General features: G+C 38.6%; 1 protein-coding gene across 1 annotated transcript in view; it reads left to right on the top strand.

Annotated features, from left to right (window-relative positions):
* The window catches only part of NELL2 (neural EGFL like 2), a 378,381-nt gene that overhangs the window by 1,942 nt on the left and 356,404 nt on the right, over window positions 1-20,035 (top strand). The window lies entirely within an intron of this gene.

Raw genomic sequence — 20,035 nt, 5'->3', positions numbered from 1 at the left:
TAGCATGAGCTTCTAAAAGGTAGCTAAACACATACAGAAAGACTAGTTTCACATATGGTAAAGTACAGATGAAGGCAAAAGAGAAATGGAATTTGGTTTAACATATTTGATGGACTGACTAAAGTATCTTCTCCCCACCCCACCCAGTTTTTCTTTTGTGATTTCGGTGCTGTGGCTTCAAAAAAAGTGCAACTCATAATTACTAAAGAGTTGGATATGCAAAATAAAACCACTTCAGCAAATTTGCCACCAAGAAATAGGCATAAAATAAAACTTGAGTGTTTCTGTAGTGGTGTTGTTGCGTGGTATAGCCAGTATGTGTCACCATGGACAGTAACACCAAAGCTTACAGTTGGAAAAGGAGGAAATTGACATGTGTTGCATTTATTTAAAGCAAGTTTACTCTTACAATAAGTTAAATGCAATTTTCTGTTTTAGTTATGGTGAGCCCACTAAATGCTGTTATTGTGAGGGATATTCGTGATAATATTTTATTTACTTAAAGTTCTTTTTTTTGGTGGGGAGTGGGGGTGTGATTTGGATATTGACTCCTTTAACAACAATGACCAAATCTAATAAAGGAAATAAGACTTAGACCGTCAGCAAAATTCACAGAGCAGAATAAAAGTGTCATTAGAGTTAAGCTTCTGTTTTTCTCTTTTTCTTCTTCTCCTTTTTTTTCAATCTCTGAGTTTTCAATCCCTGTGAGCTGGAAACAAAATTACTTCAGGGCTGCCAATTTGATTAAGTGGAAAGCTTTACAGAAGCTAAAGCTCCTGATAAACAAATGGCGTTGAAGTGCCCTTAAAATTTCCAAAGGTCCTTTAAATTATATTGGTGTTCTTCTTGTCTTTCTCTGAAGACCGCCTGAGCTGTCACAAATAGAAACCTTCAGGACTGTGCATTTTATGTTCTGATGCTAGACAATTTCTAGGAAATAGTCTCAAGGCACCAATATCTTCTCCTGGTTAAATTTTTATAAGAAATGTTTAGGATTCATTTTTATTTAAATTGCCAGTTCTTCACGGTAGGCATTGTGTTGTGAATGAATTGGCCATACTTACTACGTATCAGTGCACACCGATGAATTGTTTTGTTTCCTTGTTGGTACCAAGCACAATATTTAGACAGAGTAAATGCCTGACAAATATAGTGTACGAGATTTGGAGGTGTAAAGTTTTATTTCATGCCAAATTATGCACCTTATTTCATATAGCCAATCAATCAGCAAGTATTTGCTACCTGCTGTGTTCTCAGTAGGCATGTATTACTGATGTGTTTATTATGCTCTAATGATTTCTCTGATTCTCAGATTTAGATTATAAAATTGACAATAGGTAGACCTTTGGCCCTGCTTGATAGTTTTGCATTACCTTGGAAAGGTCTTTTCTCTGCTATTAGAATGTGGAAACTGTTTTTAAGAAGTCAGTTCTGGGCTTTGCTGGGATTACATGGATTTTAGAGAGACAAAAGCTTTCAGCCTCTGAAGATTTTATGGATTCGCTTTATAGTGAATTGAGGGTGCGGCGGATATTTTTGTATAGTCTTCAAAATGGCATAGCAGGAATAGTAACACGTTACAAACCTGTGAGGTGCTCTCAGATTTCACATAAACCTATCAGATATGTTACTTTGTGCTATCAGATATGTTCCAAATAGATGCAAGAACTTTTTGAACCATCAAATCTCTCTATATTCTTTTGTCTCTTATCTTTAAATTAAAGAAATCTCAACATATAATTTCCCAATGATTTTTGCTCATTTAATATTGCTTCTCCATTTAGCTAGTTCATTCTTCTCTTTATTGTTTTTTTAATATGCTTATAATTCAGTACTTTTAGAAACTAAATAGTTTTTGTAAATTATTGTGCACTAAGAATCTACTAGTACTTAATAACTATTATATTCATTACATATGTATAATAAAAGCAAGTAGAAATGTATTTCAAAGTCATACCTGATTTTTGTCATATATAGCATCACTAAAATTGTTTTGTTGTTGTTGAAATTTGGTTTACAGTTGCTTTGGGAATTGAAGTAATAAGATGCTAAATTAGATCATCTTTTGATACATGTGGCTTTTGATCTGTGCCAATTATACTTTTCAAAAGAAAAAAGTGACCAGGCAACAGTTTGGAATCTATATCAAGATCTTCCATGTATTTCTAGCTACAGTCTGACTGATAGACACAAAAATACACTTATGGTTTTAAAAAATAGAGGACCAGGTTCTGACAGTCAAAAGACCTATGAAAGGTGGTAAAGAATTCTGAAATGTTAAGGGCTACTGCAATTATAAATAGAATTCTACCAACCTTGTTTAAAGTCTAGGGAATATTCTTCCAGATAATGATTATAATAATCTTTCCTGTTTATACATGAGACACCAAGAATGAGAGAATACAGAAGCATAGTTCTAGGACTTTCTAACATGATTTTTAGATCTTTGGTTTTAACATTTTGTCTGGCCAGGTTCCCAAACCAGATAGTTTCCTCTGTTGGTTTAATAAAGTTTCTTCTAAGGTGTTCACAGATTTTATAATGTCACTAATCCCCACGAGAGAAGTAGATAAAATCAAAGCATTTTTTTTTCCCCGAGTTGGTCATTGGCAAATAAATATTTAGTAATTATTTTTAAAGAACTTTAAGATGTTAAAGGAAAAAAAATGTTCACAAGTCTACCTTATGCCAGTATTTGAAAACAGGAATGAAATTGGGCATTTGGTGGTGAGTCATTGGCTTGACTAGGCAACGGTAACTGCATTAAGGAAAGTGAGGTGGCAGTGAGTACTCTTCTTCAGTATGAAGATCAGAGAGTCTCTGTGGACTTAGAGACAATGGTCATTTTGATGCCGCATTAGAATAGAATAACACAATGACTGTGGGCTTTGAAGAGATGGGCTTTGAAACCAGTTAGACCCAAGTGGAATTTCATTAGTTGTGTTTCTATGGTGAAGTTACTTAATTTCTATGAGCTTCAGTACCCTAAATTATAAAATTGATGTTATGAAGAATTTTTTTGTGCACCTATTCTGCTAGGTGTTAGGCCTATAACAAATGAAATTAGAACTTTACTTTCATAGTGCCTTAAAAATAGTCATTAAACAAACAATTACACAGATAATAATTTCATCACTGTTAAGATAAATGATATGAAGAGAAGCTAAGGATGTAATGGGAATCTACATTCTTGTTTAGGGAGTCACAGGATCAAGGAAACTGCCTTTGAAGGAGAGTCATTTAAGCTGATAGCCAAAGGATACATAAGAGTAGTCTGGGGAAGAGGCGCTGTGGGGATTCAGAAAGGAAGAGTAACACAGGCAAAGGAAATAGCATGAGCAAAGATCCTGACCTGAAATGAGCATGGTGCACTTGAGAAAATGGAAGAAATCCAGAGTAGTGGAAATGTAAGTGTTATGATATGAAATGAAGCAAACAAAGAAAGCACGGATCAGTTTACACAGTAGATCATATTTATACAGAAGAATTGAAAATTTATCATTATACAATATATACTGTGGTGGGCAGAATAATAGTCCCTCAAAGATGTTCACGTCCTAAGCCTAGGAACGGAGAATATGTTGTGTCACATGTCAAGGGGGAATTAAGGTTGCAAATCTTGGATGATCTGGGTAGGCCTCATGTAATCACAAAGGTCCTTTAAATCTGGAAGAGGGAGGTAGAAGAGTCAGTGTCAGAGTGATGCAAAGAAGAATGACTAGACCTGCCATTCATTGCTGGCTTTGAAGATAAAAGTGGGCCACGGCCAAAGCATGTGGGCAATCTCCAGAATTTAGAAAAGCCAGAAAACAGATTTTCATTTAGTGTGTCCAGAAGGAACACAGCATAGCTGACACCTGGATTTTAGCCCAGTGAGATACAATTTGAACTTCTGACCTCCAGAGATGTGAGATAATAAATTTGTGTTGATTTAAGCCAGTTATGTGTGTGGTGATTTGTTACAGCAGCAATAGGAAACTAATACAGATTTTGATTCATGGAAGTGGGGATGCTGTAAGAAATACCTAAAACTGTGGAAGTGGCTTTGAAATTGGGCAATAGGCATAAGCTGGAAGAATTTTGAGGGACATGATAAAAAAAAAGGCTAGATTGCCTTGAATAGACTGTTAGTTGAAATATGGACATTGGCGATTCTACTAGTGAAGATTCAGAAGAAGATGGAACATGGTAAACAAAACCCAAATCACCTTTGAGAATACCTAAACTGTCATGAACAGACTATTTGTAGAAATATGGACATTAAAGGCAATGCTAGTGAGGGCTCAGATAGAAATCAGGAACATGTTATTGGAAACTAGAGGAAAGGATATCCTTGTTATATAGTGGCAGAAAGCTTAGCTGAATTCTGCCCTGCAGTTATGTAGAAAGCAAGACTTGTAAACATGAGTTTATATATGTAGCTGAGGTGATATATATGCAAAGTTTTAAAGGTGCAGCCTGGCTTTTTCTTGCTGCTTATAGTAAAATGTGAAAGGAGAGAGATAGATTGAGAGAAGAACTGTCAGGCAAGAAAGGAACCAGAACTTGGTATTTGAGAAATTCTTAACATATCCAGATTGCAAAATATGCTAAAATTAGGAGATTCACTGGCAGGAAAGCCTACTCAGGAGAGAAAGCCAATAGTGTGGTCTAAAAACCTTTTGCTAGTGCCTTAGAAGTAAGGTCAGAGTATTCAGTCACATAGAGGGCACTTTGAAGAAATTGAACGTGTGACTCATGTATTCCCTCAGACAACTCAGTGGAAACCTGTAATAGAGATGGATTTATCCAGGAAGTATTTGTGAAGGAGCCTGTTGTTTAATGGAGTAAATCTCTATGACGCATGTGGGAGACCCACAAGGTTCTTGAGAAAACCATACCAGCAATAACACTCCTGGCTTAACCTGAAAGGGCAAGTGAGAAGATGTAATGAAGGAAGGTTGTTGGGTCCCCCAAATTCTACAAGCAAGAAATAGGCTGGTTAAATTACTCAGCTGCAAACGTGTGCCACCTTTCATGGGCAGAACTGAGAGCCCAGAAGACAGCGCTTAGAGCCTAGAGGGTGGAGCCAAGAATCACAGAGGATTATTCGCAGATCTTAAAACCAAATGCAGTTTACATGGCTGGATTTCAAAATTGCATGGATCTGGTGTCTAATTTTTTTAACTTCCATTTTCTCCCTTTTTGAATGTGGATGTCTATAACTGTTATTCTATTTCTATCCCACCATTTTATTTGGGGAGCAGTTAACTTGTTTCTTGAGTTTTACAGGTTTACAGAGGAGAGAAATTGTGTCCCAGGATGGATAATACCCAAAGTCTCTCTTTTTTTTTTTTTGTGATACGCGGGCCTTTCACTGTTGTGGCCTCTCCCGTTGCGGAGCACAGGCTCTGTACGCGCAGGCTCAGCAGCCATGGCTCACGGGCCCAGCCGCTCTGCGGCATGCGGGATCTTCCCGAACCGGGGCACGAACCTGTGTCCCCTGCATCAGCAGGCGGGCTCTCAACCACTGCGCCACCAGGGAAGCCCCCAAAGTCTCATTTATACCTGATTTAGATGATGAGATTTAGGGCTTTTGAATTGATAAGATTTAGACCAGATTTTAAACTTTGGGTTGATATTCTAATGGGTTGAGACTTTGGGGGACTTTGGGATAGAGTAAATGTGTTTTGCCTGTGGGATGGTTATAAATCTTGCTGAAGGACAGATTATGGTAGGCTGGATAATGGTCCTCCAACTGTCCACATACTAAATCCTAAGAACCTGTAAATATGTTATGTTACGGGGTAAGGGGGGATTAAAGTTGCTGAAGGAATTAAGGTTGCTAATCAGTGGACTTTAAAATATGGAGATTATTTGGGTGGACTTTATGGAATCACTCGGGGGGTGCCCACAGGGCCATGTACCCAGGGCCATGGCCATGGCACTCCTTTAAATATGGAGGAGGGAGGTAGAAGAGTCAGTGTCAGTGTAATGTAACATGAGAAAGACTTGATTGGTCCTTGCTGACTTTGCACTTGGAAGGTGGTTTTGAACCAAGAAATGTGGGCAGCTTCTAGAAGCTGTAAAAAGTGAGGGAATGGATTTTCCCCTAGAACCTCCAGGAGGATCTCAGCCTCACAGACACCTTGATTTTAGCCCAGTGGGATTCATTTTGGACTTCTGAACCTCTAGAACGGCGAGATAATAAATTTGCATTGATTTAGCCATTAAGTTTGTGGTGATTTGCTACAGCAGCGATAGGAAACTGCTGTAGATGTTAAATGTTAATGTTCATTTATTTTGTAACTGAATTAAACTTTCTTTTGAGCCCTCCTTCTACTATCCATGAGAATAAATTTGTTCAGTGGTTAGAAACTTGAACTAGTCAGTTAAAGTTATCTTAGTCATTTGGGACTTAAAAGTTTTTTAAGTGTAAATTCAGAGTCTTCATACTAAATGATGAGTCTTTAAGGGATTCTCTCCATCATTCTGAGGACAAACAGAGTAAAATCAAGTTGTGGGTTTTTTCAATTGTGCTTATTTTTCAAAAATGCACCCCTTCTTCCCCCAAAAGTTTCATCCAGAGGTTGAGGGGGAAAATTAGAAAGCATGCATATTTTGGAACTGGAATGGATAGCACTTAGCATGGTGTTTGGCACCCAGTAAGTATGGTAGTCAGAACTATGGACAGGGGCAAGAATTACTAGAGTTCTCTATCAAAAGTGCCAGGGGTGGGCTTCCCTGGTGGTGCAGTGGTTGAGAGTCCGCCTGCCGATGCAGGGGACACGGGTTCGTTCCCTGGTCCGGGAAGATCCCACACGCCGCGGAGCGGCTGGGCCCGTGAGCCATGGCCGCTCGGCCTGCACATCCGGAGCCTGTGCTCCGCGACGGGACAGGGGTATCTGTAGGATGCCAACTAGGTTTGATTTGGGAGAAGCTGGAGCAGTCTTGACAGGCTCTGACTGGTGAATGATCTCAAACGTCATGGCCAAAGCGCACCCTGGATAATAACTGAAGTGAAGGGCCTTTCTGTGGCTTTATTCCATCTCCCACTAGCTCATTCACCTCATGCTGGTCCCAGACCCCATTCTTTTTTTTTTTTGCGTTATGCCGGCCTCTCACTGCTGTGGCCTCTCCCGTTGTGGAGCACAGGCTCCCGACGCGCAGTTTCAGCGGCCATGGCTCACGGGCCCAGCCACTCCGCAGCATGTGGGATCTTCCCAGACCGGGGCACGAACCCGTGTCCCCTGCATCGGCAGGCGGATTCTCAACCACTGCACCACCAGGGAAGCCCCCAGACCCCATTCTTGCAGACACCTATCCTTTTCTGAGTTCTTGTTATTATCTGTCCATAATTCAGATAATTATTGTCTGTATGCTAACTGGTAACTTTGGTATTAGATATTAAGGCCTTATGGTGTGATGTCTCCTGTTGATTTTACTTTAATTCAATTTAGCAAATATTTATTGCACTGCTATTATGTATAAGGATAGGACATACAGTATAATGGAGGAAAGAAGATGTCTACATAAGTTATTACAGGAGGTAAAGCAGGAACCAAAGTTTAATTGTAAATAGTGAAAAAGTAAATTTGGGACTTTATGTTAAAGAAGCTAGAAACTGTGACAATCATTTGTCCTAGTCTACATTTGACAAAATGTAGGTAATCATTTAACTGTTAGTCAGTTATAAGAACAAGTAAATAAAATCAAGTGTCGGGGTTTTCTGTTTGCTTATTTTTGCAAAAATATCTGAGGACTATCTCTTAACCTTTTAATAAGAAATCATTTATTTTGAGGTATTTATCATTTTGGTCAAATTTTTATTTTTCATGTTAAAAATTTATCTACCTATATAAGATCATCATAAGTTAGTGCCTTTGTGTGTCATTTGAGCATTCCTCTTACATTGTTTTTATCAATTTTATGAAACTTTTCATCTTTTGCTAGTCTTAGTTTAGAATTGACATTGAAGAGAGATGCCAGTCATGTGGAAACTCATTTTTTAGGGGATAATTTTTGTTATGGTAACTTTTGCTTCACATTTGTTGAAACTCAGATATAAACCACTGTAATTAAGAAGAATTAGGGAGAGAATAGATGGGAAGAAAAGTGGAGCACAGCTCTTCCCTTTCCCATTAGGGCTGCTGCCAGGAACTGGACACGGGCCCTTGGACAAGTATTTGCTGAGTTGTTCTTGATGGCAACCCTCCTGACAGCCTTCATTCTGGGGAAGGGATGGGGAACCCAGACAACCAGGTGTCTCTCCCTTCAAAGAGAAGATTTAGAATGTGGACAACAAACCAGTGCTTGGAAGGTCACACTCTACCTGTCTAGACAAAGGGAGGAAATGATGGAGACAATTCCAAGTTCAAATTGATGTGCAGTAGTAATTAGGAACATGGACTCCAGAGCTAGGTATCTTGGGTTCAAATTTTGGTTCCTTTGTTCACTAGTGTGAACTTGAATTTGTTGTTTAACGTATCTCTGCTTCAACTGAGATAATGACAGTACTGTTTCTTAGAGTTGATGTGTAGATTATATGAATAAAACTGTGTATGGCATTTACTAAACATTCAATACACGTTAAATATTGTTTTTATTTGGAATTAGCTTAGCAGCAGATCAAGCTCCCTTGGATTGTTTTAGGGGCTCCCTGGTAGAAATGCTGCATTTTGTGGAGGAGCTAACCTAAGGTGACTTTCATGGGATGCGGGGATGAAGGTGAAGGTAGAGTGGAGTGGGGGAGAAACTGGCCCTGAAGCATCTCCTGTTCTATTTTTGTTGTTTGGGCTTTACTTGGGAGAAGAGGACATGCGGTTTTAGGTAGAGAGAAATGAGAACACATGGTCAGTTTGGAGAGGAAGGGGTAAAATCTGCCCTGTTGTACCACTGTTCAGAAGTTGGGGGGGCATAGAGAAAACCAGCAAAAGAAGATTCAGAACATAGTTCCTCCACAGTCACCCCAACACACATTACTTTTTAAGTGTATTAAAGGTTTAGCTTAGATTTTGAGTCATGTATTGTGGGGAGAAGTGTTAGAAGTTCTGAAAAACAACACAGTTGTTCTCCCTGGCTCTGTCTGGGTCACCGTGGCTTTCCTTGACAAGGTACCAGCTTGGTCTGTTGGTGGGAGCTGGTGGTAGAGGATAAGATTCCAGGGAAACTTGAATGGTGGTTTAGGGGCCAGGGTAATGTTGACAGAACCTTTGGGGGTGGTCCTTTGGGTCCTTTCTGAATCAGAGTCACTTTCCTTACATTTCCTGCTACATCTTTGGCTTTTCTTTTTCTTTTTTTTTTTTTAACATCTTTATTGGGGTATAATTGCTTTACAATGGTGTGTTAGTTTCTGCTTTATAACAAAGTGAATCAGTTATACATATACATATGTTCCCAAATCTCTTCCCTCTTTGGCTTTTCTTTAATATCTTGCTGGCATGATTGTTTCTCTCTATAGTCCCTTTGCCAATTTTCATTCCAGTGGCACCTGGGACTCTGGTCTTAAGTGATTTACTGTCTTGTCTCTCTGTTGAGACTGTAAGTTCCCCAGGGAAAGGATCACGCCATATACTTTTCCTGGCCACTAACAACTCTGTGCCAGTTCCTTCTCTGCATTGTTTTTCCTCTTTCTTTTTGCTGGTGAACTTTTACATATTATTCAGGACTCACCTAAGATACTAATCTTTCCTTGGTAGAATTGTTGTTTCTTCTTCTGTGTTCTCTAAGCTTTCTTTACTGAAACAACCACCTTGCTGTGTTATAGCTAGGGTTTTCTTTTTAACATAAAAACTCTGACCACTTTTATTTTCCTTGCTGCTACTTCCCCGATCCACACCATCGTCATCTTTTTTTTTTTTTTTTTGCGGTACGCGGGCCTCTCACTGCTGTGGCCTCTCCCGTTGCGGAGCACAGGCTCCAGAAGCGCAGGCTCAGCGGCCATGGCTCACGGGCCCAGCCGCTCCGCGGCACATGGGATCTTCCCGGACTGGGGCACGAAGCCGTGTCCCCTGCATCGGCAGGCGGGACTCTCAACCAGTGCGCCACCAGGGAAGCCCACCATTGTCATCTTTTGCCTGGATTATTGCCATAGCCTCCTAAGCAGTCTTCCTGTTTACCCTTTTGCTCCCCTGCAGTCTGTTCTCAACATACTTGTCGGAGTGATCTTTGCAAAACATAATTCACATCGTGTCACTGCTTTGCCCCAAACATTCAGCGGTTCCTCATTTCACTCAGAGTCAAAAATAAAGTTCTTATTATGCCCTACAAAGAGCTACATGAACACTGCCACCCCGCCGCATTACTTTCTGGCCTAATTTGCTGCTCTCTGCCTTGCTGTTGGCTTTAACCCTACTGGCCTTCTTCCCGTTCCTGAAATAGGCCTGGCACTCTCTTGACGCAGGGCCTTTGCACTGGCTGTTTGTAATGCCTGGAATCCTACTCTCCCAGATGTCTACATGTTTTCCCACTAACTTTCTTCAGATGTTTTCTCAAATATCAGTTTGTTAATGAGGCCTACCCTGACCACTGAGTAAAATTTCAACTTGTCTTTTACCCCACAAGTATTCTTGATACCCTTTATTCTGATCTGTTAATTTCCATCACATTTACCATCTGACATGTTATGTAACGCACTTATTTATCATTTGAATTGTTTATTCTCTTTCTTCCCTCTGGAGAGTAAGCTCCATAAGAGCAGGGCTTCTTGGATGTTTTATTAACTAATATATCACCCAAGTGCCTAGCGTATAGTAAGAACTCCATAAATATTTGTCACATGAATCTACTTGTCTTGCTAACTAGATTGCGATCTTGAGGCTTGGGACTCTGCCTTGCTTCTTGTGGCCTCCTGGCCTATTGTGGTGGCACACATGATATGCTCAGTAAACCATCAGTAAGTGAATATTTGTAATGTTGAATTGAGTCCATTTAGTCATGACAAATCAATTGTTTTTGGTGACATTATTATATTTTATATTTATGTAACTTTAAAGAAGGCTGAAGAACTCTTGTACTAAATCCAAACACCTACGTTCTTCTCCAGTCATAAGAAAAGGTAAGAGGGTTGAGAGGCATTGAAAAAGGGTAGCTCTGCTTAACTTAGTCTCTGAATTATTCTGAGAGAGCTCTTCTCTATCCCAAGATGAAGTGTGCCACAGAGGAAACAGCAGCATGGTGAAGAACCTGGACACCGTGAACACTTGTTAAGATTTTACTTTGAAGTATTGTGAATTCACCATTTAGCAGAGACACTCATATTCATATGGACGTACTAAGAAAGATTTCCAAGGCAGGTGGGATTGATTTGGGTTATCTATGCTGTGGTACTTTTCCACTATTGCAAATCAAGCAAACAAACTGGAATGTATCCAGAGGACAGCAACTGGAGAATTGAAAGGTTTGGAAACCATGTCAGATGAGGCACAGGTGAAAGAGTTTGGAATTTTTAGCCTGGAGAATAAAAGACACTGGAGATAGGACCCTATATTTTAGATATTTGAAGGACAGTCCTGTACGGGAGGGCTTAGGTTTATTTTGTGTTGTTCTAGAGCAGTAATGCCCAAATGTCAGCCTGACGATCAGTGGTTAATTGACTGCCTTGTTAAAAATACTCTCTGGCCTTCCTAAACTAACTAAGTTTGTATTTCTGGGGGGTGAATCCTAGGAATCTATAGTTTGAAAAATCTTCCTGTGATTTTGATGTTCAGCCAGATTTGTGAACCACTGTCTAGAACTAAGCTGTCCAGTGTAGCAGCCACTGGCCACATGTGGCTCTTGAGCACGTGAAATGTGCCTCCTACAGACTGAGATGTAGTGTAAGTATCAAAATACACATGGGGCTCTGAAGACAGTCTACAAAAAGAATGTAAAATCTCAATATTTTAATGTTGATTATATGTTGTAATAATATTTTGGATATATTTGGTCAAATACGTACATTATTAAAATTAAAATCACCTGTTCCTTTATTTCGCAATGTGGCCAATAGAAACTTAAAATTATTTATGTGACTCACATTTGTGGCTCTCCTACTTCTTCTACTGGGCAGAACTGTTATAGAGGGCAAAACTAGGATCTGCAAAGGAAGTTAGGAAGAGGAAATTTTTGAGTCAATGTAAGAAAAGCATTTTCAACAAATAAATTCAAAAATTAAGAGGCTTATTTTAAGCAATATTTGTCCATCCATCTGTCCATCCATCCATCCATCCAATAAACATGCTTCTAATAATACTCAAATAGAGATTAAATGACCTATTTCAGGGAAGATGTTTCAATGGGTGTGGGTGGGGATTAGACTAAATGATTTCTAAGGTTACTTTAGTTCCAGCTAAAAGTGAATTACTATCTTTTCCCTTTTAATTAACTTTTTATTGTAACTACAGGTGTCCAGGACATCTTCTTTTTCATCTGTCTGACAATCCTTGACTCTCTCTTCAAAACAGTTCCCTTTTAAAAAGCATCTTGAAGTTCTAGTATTCTGAAGTTTGCTACTGAGAGATATTCTGTCATTTACTACTGTGCTGTGCATTTTGTATCTGATTTATAAATATTCCTTCTTTTTAAAAATTGAAATATAGTTGATTTACAATGCTGTGTTAATTCTGCTGTACAGCAAAGTGATTCAGTTATATATATATGAACATTCTTTTTTATATTCTTTTCCATTATGGTTTATCACAGGATATTGAGTATAGTTCCCTGTGTTACACAGTAGGACCTTGTGGTTTATCTATAATAGTTTGTGTGTGCTAACCCCAAACTCCCAATCCATCCCTCCCTCCACCCCCATGCCTCCCGGCAACCACAAGTCTGTTCTCTATGCCTGTGAGTCTGTTTCTGTTTCGTAGATAGGTTCATTTGTGTCATATGAATATTCCTTCTTAATGGTAGTGATCCACTTTATTTCTTCCATTCACTGGTGTCTTAGTGTTTAATCTATTTTGCTTGTCTATTTAAATGGAGAATCCCCTAGGCAAACAGTATGTCTAATTCTATGTTCTTATAGTCTAACACATTGTACTGGTGGACCATTAAATGTTCCAGAAAAAGTGCCAAATAGATTAAGTATTTTAGAGCAGAATATAACCTATATTTTTAGAACTCATTTAAATTTCCGGCAGTAATTGGTAGCTGAACATCCTCACTATGAGTTGTGTGTGTTGACATATACTTGTAACTGAGCAGAGTTCTTCCTGGAGACTAACAGATTGTTAAAAAAAAAAAAAAGACACATAAAAACGGTTGCTGCATGCTACCAATGAGAGGCAGTGCTCCTAGTAACTCAATGTTGAACCTGGATGTTTCCTGAGAGCCTGTTGATTTTGGAGGAGGACATGTTCACTGATATACTTTGGTGTATTCTTACTACATTTCATCAAATTGCTAATTATACTATAAATACAGATTTGTTTAAAGTGTTTGAGTACTCCTGAGAGGCAGCTTATTTTATGTTACCATCATTCATGTTTGTTCTTCCTTCTGAGACATTTTCAAAAGTTCAGTTGAAATGTAAATACTTTGCTTCTGTTAATACTTCCTATCCCCTGATGTTCAGATTGAATTTTTATAGGATACTTAATAGATAATTTAATTCAAACATCTTAGAAAAGCACTGTGACTCTAGGCTTTCTGTTTTTGCCTTTCAAATGAAAACAAGGAGATTTTTCACTACAGGAGAGGAAACATTATACCCCAAGTAAAGGGGAGATTTGCTTTAAGATGTCTCAAAGGTGGGATTGTTGCATCCAAATTTGAGACCAAAGAATCCAAACTTGGGCTTGTCTGGGGTTTTAGGACACTTCATGTTTCATTACTATTCTGAAAGAAAACATGTGGACATGACTTTACCAAATTTCTTTAACTTAAAATTCGAGGGTCAGAAGTTGGAACTCATTTTAATTGGACTTTTAACATTTCAAACTCAAATCTGAGTTGCCTTTACCATAACCCTTACTAAATTCTTCCTGAAGTTCATCACTAATTTCTGTGATAAACAGTAATCCTGAAGAGACAGGACATTGTTTTAAATTATACTTTTCATAGGCTATTATGGGTTAAAATTAAGAATTTTTTGAGGTTGAAATGAATTGGATATAAGCACTTGAGTTGGAATGTTAAGTTGCAGTATGGGAATTTGCAAGAAATCAGGCCTATAAAGGGAAAGAAAAGAACCCAGAATAAATGTGTATTTACTGCTACTCACCTTGGAACACTGACTCTGATGCAGAGGTCAGTTTTTTTCAAGTTGCTGCAAAAATTTCATTAGCCTTATCATAGATGCCTCTCTACAACAAAGTATCTCATAGTACTTTTCATCCTTTTGCTGCTGTGGGTCTACTTTTTAATAATTGAGTTGCATTTCCAGTGGCAATAGTGTAATTTAAATTGTTCTTTGATAACACACTTCCAAATTAGAACATGTTTCCGAGACTAATGGAAAAAAAATGAGTGTTCACTCTGTGAATCATTGAGCAGGCAGGAAAGTGTCCAGTGGGGAGAACCCACCTATTTAATGGATGATTACTTTTTGTTATTTTGGTCAGCAAATTAGCAAAGTCAGAGGGTGAAGTTGGGGAAAGGCCAGATAGGCTGTGGAAAGTTGCAGGCTCAGTCTTATTTCTGAAACTTTCTGGGACTGATGTTAATTACACAGGCATCAGACTAGAAAAGGCCTGCTTTTAAGTAAACACTATCCTAGCTGTCATGAAGAAACTAGAGGGAATGTTTAAACTGTAGCCATCTGTGTGTAACAAAGCTTTTCTCTCATGGGAAGAAAACAGAATAGAGGTGCAAATGCAGAACTACCTCTTTTTAGACTTTGTGAAGTCATTATATAACCATGCAACAAATATGTACTACTGGGAGATATCGGAGGGTTCGTTTTCCTTTTTTTTTTAATTATAAATTTATTTATTTATTTATTTTTGGCTGCATTGGGTCTTCATTACTGCGCCGGAGCTTTTCTCTAGTTGCGGTAAGTGGGGGCTACTCTTCGTTGTGGTGCATGGGCATCTCATTGCGGTGGCTTCTCTTGTTGAGGAGCACAGGCTCAAGGCACACGGGCTTCAGTAGTTGTGGCTTGCGGGCTCTAGAGCACAGGCTCAGTAGTTGTGACTCACGGGCTTAGTTGCTCCGCAGCATGTGGGATATTCCCGGACCAGGGCTCGAACCCGTGTCCCCTGCATTGGCAGGTGGATTCTTAACCACTGCACCACCAGGGAAGTCCCGGAGGCTTCGTTTTCTTTCCACACTATCTTAGTAGAAGAAGTAGGTAAGGAAAATATAATTTGTTATTTTTTTTTTCCAACAGTGTATGTTGGGATATGACTCCACAGAAGGAAATGTTCAAATCATTAAACTGAGATGTAGAATTTCAGGTACAAGCTCTCTATTCAAGGAAAAATAGTAAATCAAATGCTCTGTTGATATTGATGACCATTGGACAGTGAATGCATTTAGATTTTAGTGGATTAAATGGAGAGAACTCATAAAATAAATCTATAAAAATATGAGAGAGGACGATGGGAAGTGTAGAATGAATGTTCTACATTCTTGCTGCAGAGAGACTTATTTTTAATTAGAGAAAGTAGAACGGAGTGCACTTTCGGAGAAAAGATCAAATGTTTTTGAAGGACAAAATCCGTCTTTGTGGCATTGTAGGTATTGAGGAAGAACACTGTATGGCATAAGATACCGCAAGCAGATTCAGCTGTCAGTATGTGATGCGTGAAAAGACCTGGGTACTGCTGGCTCTGGAATTGGGTCTCACTGGTACAGATTGCTGCCAACATTTGGAACTGAAATAGGCCATTTTTCACATGGCGCATCCTCCCTCTGTAGGAGGAATGGGGTTTATAACAAGTGTTAGCCACTATTCAGTCCTCCAGATAGACCCGTGAAGCTTTTTTGCATTTTGATTTTGAAAGCACTATATCTTTGGAGCTACAGTTTAATTCTGTCTGTAGCTATAGCAGTAAATAAACACATTGCTGGTGAAAATTGAAGATTTAGCAGGATGCTAAAAAAGACTGAAAAAAAGATAGATAATAACTTGACTTTATATCATTCTGTTTAGTATTACCATGAACTAACAGTGGTTGGTTATCTTTTTTTAACATGTACATATATTGTTATTGACATGCAATCATAAGCAAAAAAACCCAAATTTGGACTTGTCTGGAGTTTTAGTCCATTTAATGTTTCAGTATTTTTCTTATAGAAAATGCATAGAAATGACTTTACGAAATCCCTTACCAAATTTTTCCTGAGGTTTACCATTAATATTTATTTATGAATGTGGATTCTTTACTCCTCTTGATTTATGGTGGTGGGTGTGTGAGTTTGTCAGACTAACCCAGTCAGATCCTTCCAAGACAGTAGTGTGCTGACCAGATGGGTTAAGGTATTTCTATTATAAACAATAACTGTTTAGGGTTCTTTTGCTAATTCTTTGAACAAAAAAGGGAATGATGAATTACTTGATTAATACAATATGGATAGCATTCTAGCCGAATTTTATTCATAATTATATAAATAGGTATCTACAATATAGGTATTTTAAGCATACTGTATGTAAGATTATTAGGCTCCCAGAGCCTCTGGATAACCCCCAAGTGCAAAATCGTATTTGTCTGTTTCATCTAATCCCTTCATCTGGATTCACCACCTTCTTCCTAAATTGCACTTTCTCCTCCCTGATCTCTTTGGCTGTTCTCTTTCATTAACATCTACATTGTTGTTGTTGTTGCCAAAGCTTTATACAGTCCCTATGGGCTCCATTTAACGGTGTTGCCAGGGCTATGTTGCAAGTCCCTATCGTTTCAAATTATTCATTTTATTACTGTTTATCATATACTTCAAGTTGCTAAATTTTGCAAGAACTGTGAGAAACTTGTTTCATAAATTTGCTTTTTTCAATGATCTGTACTCCATTGTTTTTGTGTACACCTCCAATATTAATTTTTTACAGAAGAAAAAATTGTGATTTTGTATCGATACCCTCTTTCTTTGATGAGAGAAGCCTCACCCTCTAATTAAATGTAATCTTCCAAAATAATATTATAAAAAATAATCTTTAATAACAATTTATTAACAAAACCGTGAATATATTATGGTTTTAGAGCAAATTAAAGTATTTTTGAAATGACTCTCCTGATACCATTAAGAAAATGACCAAGTGCACAGAATAGACATCCTTGTCACTCAGTCTCTTACACTTTTCCACTTGCACAGAGACTTCCCTTCCTACTTAGTTCCTTTTTTATGTTGTTGGAATTATTTATGTCTGCATTTTTTTAAATTGTCATGAAAAATAATAATTAAAAAATCTTTTTCAGGACTACTAAGTTAGTAGTTCTGTCTCTCAATATGATCATTATTCCCTATGGAACTGTGTTGGTCTATAAATATATATTTTCATTGAGACACAATTAACATGCAGTTGAATGTATAAATCTTGAGTATTTAGTTTGATATGGGTTGATAATTGTATACAATTGTGTGTGTACCATCCAGAACAAGGTATAGAACATTGCCATTCCCCCATAAAGTTCCCTGGGCTCCTTTGCAGTCTGTCTTCCACTCCGTCCGCCACAACTATGCTCTGATTTCTTATGTGATAGATGAAGTTTGCCTATGAATATATATATATATATTTTTAATTTTTATTTATTTTTATTTTTTATTTTTTTTTGCGGTACGCAGGCCTCTCACTGCTGTGGCCTCTCCCGTTGCGGAGCACAGGCTCCGGACGTGCAGGCTCAGCAGCCATGGCTCACGGGCCCAGCCGCTCCGCGGCATGTGGGATCTTCCCGGACCGGGGCACGAACCCGTGTCCCCTGCATCGGCAGGTGGACTCTCAACCACTGCGCCACCAGGGAAGCCCGGTTGTACTGTTTTGTATCACTCTGTGCTCCTATAGAAATGCTCCACATCCTTACCAACATTTGTTTTTGTAGTCTTTTTGATTTTAGCCAGTTTTGTGGGTATGAACGGGTATCTCATTTTGGATTTAATTTGCATTTTCCTGCTATAGCATAATATACTATTCAGTTATTTCTTTTTGTGAAATATCTGCTCAATTGTTCTGTCCATTTAAAATAAAAATCTTTTTATTGTTGGTTCTCATAGAATTTCTTCGTATTGGATTGGCCAAAAAGTTCGTTCGGGTTTTTCCATAAGATCTTCTGTAAAAACCCGAACAAACTTTTCGGCCATCCCAATATATTGTAGATATGAGTTATTTATCAGATATATACCTTGTGAATGTTTTCCCCCAGTTGTGGCTTGTTTATTCATTTTCTTAATGGAGTCCTTTGATGAACAGGGATATTTACTTTTGATGAAGTCCAATATATAATTTTTTTCTTCTGTGGTTTGTGCATTTTGTGTCCTGTCCAAGAAATCTGATGTTCATCTAATTTTAAAAACTTCTTAATTTGTGAGTTCCTTCTTACCAACATGTAAATTCAGCAGAAAGAAACAGACCTATATCATCTTAAAATTTTTAAAGCAGACCATCACAAAATTATTGCTTACATGGCCAGGGTAAGTAACACAAATAAGCTCACTGAACCAGCTATGAGATTATAAGTAGTGAGGTCAATAGCTAAATGGAAAGTTCAAGTTTCACTTAAAGCTATTCAAATTCAAATTTATGTTTCTGGAAATGGATGGGCCAGTTGGGGGGTTTGTAATCCCTGCCTTCAAAGAAATATTGAAATAGATTCTTATTAAATGATTTTTGTCCAGTGACCACGGCTTAAACCTGAGCTCTTTTCAGGTGAGAAGGAGTGATCAGTCTGTTGATTAACAAACCCCAGTCTCAGATAGTTTGTGCCTTCTGTTTTTTTCTACAATGATGATGGTTCGTAAGGAGGATATGGCTTTGGTGACCTCATACCCAAAGGAAAGACTTGAGATCTTCGGGAGGCTTATCCTCTGGTTCTACTATCTGCAGGGTGTTTGTGTGTGTGTGTTGATGTCCATCTCTCTGCTGCTCTCTGGGGTGATATCCCATGTCCACCTGTTGCTACTTGTGCTGGCAGTCGTGGCTCAAGTCTATGGCTGTTGTTACTTGTACACTGGCTTTTGTACTTGTGCACTCGGTCAGAGCCAGTGGTATCACCTGGCTTACTGACTTATCTTGGTCCTGCTGATGCTCTAGAGCCTCACGAGGTCTGGCTCTAACTCCCACTTGACCCTAGTCTGGGTGGCTGACCCCTCTGTGTCGCTCTTTGTTAAAGCCACCTCACTGTTTCTCTGGTCTTTTCCCTGGCAAGGTCCCGAACCAGACCTTGGGAAAGGTAAATCTCAAGACATCCCTCTTCCTTAGCCCACTGCACTTCTGAGTTTACTCTGGTGGAAGGGGTATCATTAGTACACTACTAGGCATCTCGAAGAGCTGTGTTCTACAAGCTTGGCTCTTGGTATATACAAGGAAGGACTTGCGAAATTTATAAAACCCTCTCTGGAGATAGTAGCAGGCTTGCAAGGCTGTAGTCTTTCTGCAAAATCCTATTTTTGAATTACAGAAGTTGAATATTACTTAGGCTTTTTTTCTTTGCATTCTGTCTGTACTGAGCCAAAATTTTCCTCCTAGGCAGAAGGACGCTTAGGCTAGCTAAGGTGAATGCATTCAGAGGCATATTAATAATTTATAAAATATTATCCCTGTTACACATAAGAAATAGAAATAAGTCCACTGTGTTAAATCTACTATATTAGTCTCAGTGGAGTTAAACAGTAGATAGTAATAGAATATATGATTATAGTGCTTCAGGAACATGCACCTTAGTTTGGAAGAGGATTAATAGAAGTAAAATACATATATGAATAAGATAATAATCCAATGCACTTACTTTATAAGAATGGTGATTTACATATTCCGTTCTTAATCCTGTTTGCATCCTTGCTGTACCAGTGAGCTTGGCATGGGGTCACTAACTGCCCTGCCAATAGTAATATTGGTGATGGTGGTGACTGTACAGCTGAGTCTCTAGCCATTACTGTGGGTTTTTTTCTGTTCTGGCTTACCTGAAGCTATTAGAAGCGTAGA

This window comes from Grampus griseus (assembly GCF_964374135.1).
Source record: "Grampus griseus genome assembly, chromosome: 11".
NCBI classification, from domain to species: Eukaryota; Metazoa; Chordata; class Mammalia; order Artiodactyla; family Delphinidae; genus Grampus; species Grampus griseus.
The sequence above is the reverse complement of the archived record's forward strand: the minus strand, read 5'-3'. Positions and strand labels throughout refer to the sequence as shown.